Raw genomic sequence first — 6,294 nt, 5'->3', positions numbered from 1 at the left:
TCCCCAACCAGAGATACCAGAGGCAGCAGGCCTCATAGACTGGTCCTGGGAGGACCCCCAGCAGGCAGGTGGAGATGGGACCGCAGTCTCTCTACCGGCCCTACAGGGATGCTGGGCAAGCGGCCCAGATCCCCAGCGACAGACCCAGCTACAGGGAGGGGAGAGCATCGACCTCCCTCCCCAGCCGGAGTGTGCCTTCCAGGGAGAGGAGACAACCGGTCTCTCTCCCCAGCCGCAGCATGTTCCACATGAAGCGGAGAGCATCAACCTCCCTTCCCAACGGCCACCGCAGTATCAGGAGGAGCAGGTAAGCCAATCTCCCCCTCCCCAGCTAACTCCTAACTTGGGCCCAGGGTTAACAGTGGAGATGTTAACCCCCACATTCCCTTTGCCACCGGGCAGGACTATGCCCCAATTCCCCCAGCAGAAGAGCTGGCATCAGGACAGAGCACTGCTGGCCTCTGCCCTACAGACCCCCTTGTTACAGGACTGGCCTGCAAACCCCTCACCCCAGCAGAAGCGCTGGCACCAGGGCAGAGTGCCGCTGGCCTCTGCGCCCCCAAGTACCACCAGCTATTTGCCCAGCTGCGCCAGGAAGGCCGAGGATGCTACTTTCATCCTACAACCTGGAACCTACAGGCCAGTACTACGTATTGTGGGGGGCTACTTTGCTGCTAACGTTTATTTGTGGGTGGGTTGCGAGACTAACTTAGGCACTGACCGACAGAAGGTCAGGTGCCTGGTTAGTCTCCCTCCAAAAGGGGAGATATGTTACAAACTGCTATTTGTAACTGGCCCTTTAAATGGAAAATTGCCCTGCTTCCCTGGATTTTGAAGAAGCCTATTTGCCAGCCTCCTTCCTCATGACTATGGCCCCTGGAAGATTGCGCCCCTTAAAACCTATTAACTTTTATTGGGTGTGTATGGCCCTTTAAGAACCGTCTGGGGACATATTGTGACTTTGATGAACAATGCCCCTTTAAGACTATGTCCCCAGACCTGTAAAATAACTTGTCCCTGGCGTTCTCCCACTTGGTTCAGTAAATAGGACTTGCTGAACCGAGTGCCACGCAGGCAGAGTGTTCCACAGAAAGGGAGCACTGTTACAAAAGCATTCGTTTTCATTGTGTGCCATTAAGTGCTATGTGACAGACCCTTCGGTCAGAACTAAAGAGTTAAATTTTGTTCAGCTTCAAGAAACCTATTCTAAATACAAGTTTGCTGGGATCAGCTCTAATTAAGTTTAGTGATAAAACATTCCCATTGCCTAATCAGACTGCTAGTGATAAGGTGGACTGCATTGTTTTATTGTGTGTAATGTTATCTGCTGAAGTAATGTTGTGGCCTGTAAAAGGGCGTTGTCTATCTAAATGCATCAAATGTGTGATTGGGGATTTTATGCCTCCCCCTGAGAGTGTCTTTTTTGCATGTAACCTCAATAAAAACCAGGCTGTGTGCTCCAGCACATCAGACCTATTCTGACCCTCTAACTTGCAGCTTTGACTCATGTTTGTAGGGGAGCGCTAGGAGCATCCTTTTCTACGGTCCAACTTCCAGCCAGCCTGGAGGCAACCGTAACACAAAGAATTATCTCTGGGTTTCTAAAATCAATGCCTTACCTGTAATCTATTGTTCAAAAGGATGCCATATATCCTCTTTCCTGCTGTTGTTTCTGTTGAGGGTCCTGGACCCTCTTATAAAAAGGCAGAAGGAGAAAGAAGTGTACTTGGTGTCCTGTCCAATCAATGTTTTTTTCTATTTCACGTTTTCTAAAAATTATCTCTGGGTTTCTAAAATCAATGCTGTACCTGTACTCTATTGTTCAAAAAGACCATATGTCCTCTTTCCTGCTGCTGTTTTTGTTTAGGGTCCGGGACCCTTTTTTAAAAAGGCCGAAGGAGAAAGAAGTGTACTGGGTGTCCAATCAATGTTTTTTTCTATTTCCCTGTTCATAAAAATTCTCAGGGATTCTAAAATCAATGCCTTACCTGTAATCAATTGTTCAAAAGGATGCCATATGTCCTCTTTCCTGCTGGTGCTTCGGTTGAGGGTCCTGGACCCTCTTCTAAAAATGCCTAAGGATAAATAAGTGTACTGGGTGTCCTGTCCAATCAATGTTTTTTTCTATTTCCCGGTTGCAACAAATTATCTCTGGGTTTCTAAAATCAATGCGTTAACTGTAATCTATTGTTCCAAAGGATGCCATATGTCTTCTTTCCTGCTGGTGTTTCGGTTGAGGTTCATGGACACTCTTTTAAAAAGGCCAAAGGAGAAAGAAGTGTACTGGGTGTCCAATCAATGTTTTCTTCTATTTACCTGTTCATAAAATTATCTCAGGGATTATAAAATCAATGGCTGCAGCCTTACCTGTAATCTATTGTTCAAAAGGATGCCATATGTCCTCTTTCCTGCTGTTTCTGTTGAGGGTCCTGGACCCTCTTATAAAAAGGCCAAAGGAGAAAGAAGTGTACTTGGTGTCCTGTCAAATCAATGTTTTTTTCTTTTTCACGTTTCCTAAAAATTCTCTGGGTTTCTAAAATCAATGCTGTACCTGTACTCTATTGTTCAAAAGGATGGCAAATCACTGAAACTCTCTCCTGTTTCATTCTGGCAATCAAACGAGGAAGGAGAGGAAATGGTGGAAACACATAAGCCAGGTTGAATGACCAGGGTACTGCTAGCGCATCTATCAGTACTGCCTGAGGATCCCTTGACCTAGACCCGTAACAAGTAAGTTTGGCGTTCTGACGCGACGCCATTGCTGAATCAATTGTGCAAACACCTCCGGATGGAGTTCCCACTCCCCCGGATGAAAAGTCTATATCCCAGTTCTCCACTCCTGGGATATAGATTGCTGATAGATGGCAAGAGTGAGTTTCAGCCCAAAAAATTATTTTGGTAACCTCTATCATCGCTAGAGAACTTAGTTCCCCCTTGATGATTTATATAGGCTACAGTCGTGATATTTTCCGACTGGAATCTTATGAATCTGGCCGAAGCCAGCTGAGGACACGCCTGAAGCGCGTTGAATATCGCTCTCAGTTCTAGAATATTTATCAGGAAGAGAGCCGCCTCCTTAGTCCACAAACCCTGTGCTTTCAGGGAATTCCAGACTGCACCCCAGCCCAATAGGCTGGCGTCCGTCGTTACTCTGACCCATGCTGGCCTGTGGAAACACATTCCCTGGGACAGATGATCCTGTGACAACCACCAAAGAAGAGAGTCACTGGTCTCTTGATCCAGATTTATCCAAGGAGATAAATCTGCATAATCCCCATTCCACTGTTTGAGCATGCGTAGTTGCAGTGGTCTGAGATGCAAGCGAGCAAACGGAACTATGTCCAGTGCCGCTACCATTAGTCCGATTACCTCCATACACTGAGCCACTGACGGCCGAGGAATGGAATGAAGAGCTCGGCAGGTGGTGAAAATCTTTTATTTCCTGACTTCCATCAGAAAAATGTTCATGTCCACCGAATCTATCAGAGTTCCCAGGAATGGAACTCGTATGAGAGGGATAAGTGAACTCTTTTTTTACGTTCACCTTCCACCCGTGAGATCTTAGAAAAGCCAACACGATGTCTCAAGTGAGACTTCTGAATTAAGATATCGTCCAGATAATGCGCCACTGCTATGCCCCGCGGCCTTAGAACCGCCAGAAGGGACCCTAGCACCTTTGTGAAAATTCTGGGAGCTGTGGAAAACCCGAAGGGAAGAGCCACAAACTGGTAATGCTGGTCCAGAAAGGCGAACTGGTGATCTTTGTGGATAGGGATGTGTAGATACGCATCCTTTAAGTCCACGGTGGTCATATATTGACCCTCCTGGATCATTGGTAAAATAGTCCAAATAGTCTCCATCTTGAAAGACGGGACTCTGAGGAATTTGTTTAGGATCTTGAGATCTAAATTGGTCTGAAGGTTCCCTCTTTTTTGGGAACCACAAAAATCCAAAGTCGCTAAAACCTCCATGAGCAACAAGCGGTGGTGTTCTAGTTTAAATTTAAAAGCCGTCATATACGAGTCTGCCTGAGGGAACATCTTTCCTGAATCAGAAATCTCCCTCAGACAGCAAATCCCTCACCCCCAAATCAGAACATTGTGATGGTACATCGGATATGGCTAATAAAGCGTCAGAGGGCTCAGCATTTGTTCTCACACCAGACCTACTGCGCTTCCCCTGCAACCCAGGCAGCTTAGATAAAACCTCTGTGAGGGTAGTATTCATAACTGCGGCCATATCTTGCAGGGTAAAAGAAATAGACGCACTAGAAGTACTTGGCGTCGCTTGTGCGGGGTGTTAATGGTTGTGACACTTGGGGAGAATTAGATGGCATAACCGGATTCCCTTCTGACTGAGAATCATCCTGCAACATACTTTTAGTAGCTAAAATATGTTCTTTGCAATTAATTGACCTTCCAGTGCATGAGGGACACATTCTAAGTGGGGGTTCCACAATGGCTTCTAAACATATTGAACATTGACTTTCCTCAATGTCAGACATGTTGAACAGGCTAGTAATGACTACAAACAAGCTTGAAAACACTTTTAGTGAAAAAAAAATTAATCTTAAAAATGGTACTGCGCCTTAAAGAGAAAAAAAAAAAAAGCACACGTTCTGCAAAACTGCTTTAAAATACACCAATCTTTTCAAATTTTTGATATCAGACTCAATTTGTGTAGTTAAGTTTGCCCCACAAGAAAAACAAACATTTAACCCTTTATTGTGCAAACCGGATTGATAATAGGGCTAAATCCGGAGAAAAAAAAAAAAAACACCCAGCACCTCGCCACAGCCCTGCTGTGGCGCCTACCTTCCCTCAGGGATTGGAAAAATGGGGTTAAAGCTTCGATTTGGCCCAAAACTTCCACAAGGGCCCTCCGGAGTTGGAGCTTGCTGCATCTAACTTTGTCTTTACAGCCTCAAAGAACCGCACCAGAGCGGTTTTGAACTAGCCATGTGGGTTCTGAGACCTCAAAAAATAAGCCAAGTGTACCCTCAAAGTTGCCAAAAAACGTTATTGCCCAAAAAAACATTAACAGCACTCCCAGTTCACAAAACGTTTGCCCACAAACATTCAAAAACTCAGTGTCAACCATTTTTTTAATTAGTCCCTTATGCAAGCTTAGTAATGCCCTTCTATAGCTCTTAGGATTACTGCTTACCCTCATGGGGATACTGTCAGCCTTTCTGAAATACACAGTCTCTCCAGAAGAAAAAAAAAAAAAACAACTGAACATACCTCACATGAAAACATTCCTCACACTGAAGTTTCTTGTAGCCCTCAGCCTCTGTGGGAACTGTTCTGGATCTTAGTGACAAATGCTAAGATCATCATCCTCCAGGCAGAAGTCTTCATCCATCTGCTGCCCGAGAGTAAATAGTACACACCGGTACCATTTAAAACAAAAACCTCTTGCTTATAGAAATTAAAAACTAATATTTTATCACCTCTTTCACTTTACCCTTCCTAGTACTTAGAGTAGGCAAAGAGAATGACTGGGGGGTGGAGCTAAGGGAGGAGCTATATAGACAGCTCTGCTGTGGTGCTCTTTGCCACTTCCGGTTACCAGGAGGATAATATCCCACAAGTAAAGGATGAATCCGTGGACTCGTCATACCTTATAGAAGAAATATATGTTACAGAATAACCCCTGTAGATTGTGAAACAAGCACTTTCAAAACAAAAACAGGGGGTGTTCAACATCCCACAAGACATTTCATAATTACCTGTGAATCAGACAATTCTTAACTAGGAGTTGTCCTTTTCTTCCGGTCTACTCTCCCCCCTGCCTAGTTAGTTTTCCCTTGGGTCACCTAAAGCTTTATTCAAGTGGTCTGGTGCTCAAATATCCATGAAATATTTCCCTGTGATCTTACCCCAACATGTGACCCTGCACCTTACCCAGCTCTCTTAGTGGGACACCAGGAACCTGGAAACCTTAAGCTGGCCAGTGATGTGGGTCCTGAATCCGTCCAAGCTGGAGACAAGGAAGAAAGCCATCAATGACTCATGATAGCAAACAACCTACCCTTATTACAAAGGGGTGACTTTTTGTACATGTACAATTTCTTGACCCTCTATGGCTTATTGGATAATAGGGCTCTAAAAACCTGCTACTCCTTATCAATAACCACCCTGTTGCCCAAGGTTGCTGGTGATCCAGATTACAGTAATTCAACCTACTAAAAAAAGTCTGTTGTCCTCTATCAATTGTGGGTGCCTCATGACCCTCCAAATGCTCATGTTCCACCCCAAGCATGAGCCTCTGCCTTCATCCAAGTCCCCAATG

Source organism: Bombina bombina, chromosome 2, assembly GCF_027579735.1.
Source record: "Bombina bombina isolate aBomBom1 chromosome 2, aBomBom1.pri, whole genome shotgun sequence".
Lineage (NCBI taxonomy): Eukaryota > Metazoa > Chordata > Amphibia > Anura > Bombinatoridae > Bombina > Bombina bombina.
The sequence above is the reverse complement of the archived record's forward strand: the minus strand, read 5'-3'. Positions refer to the sequence as shown.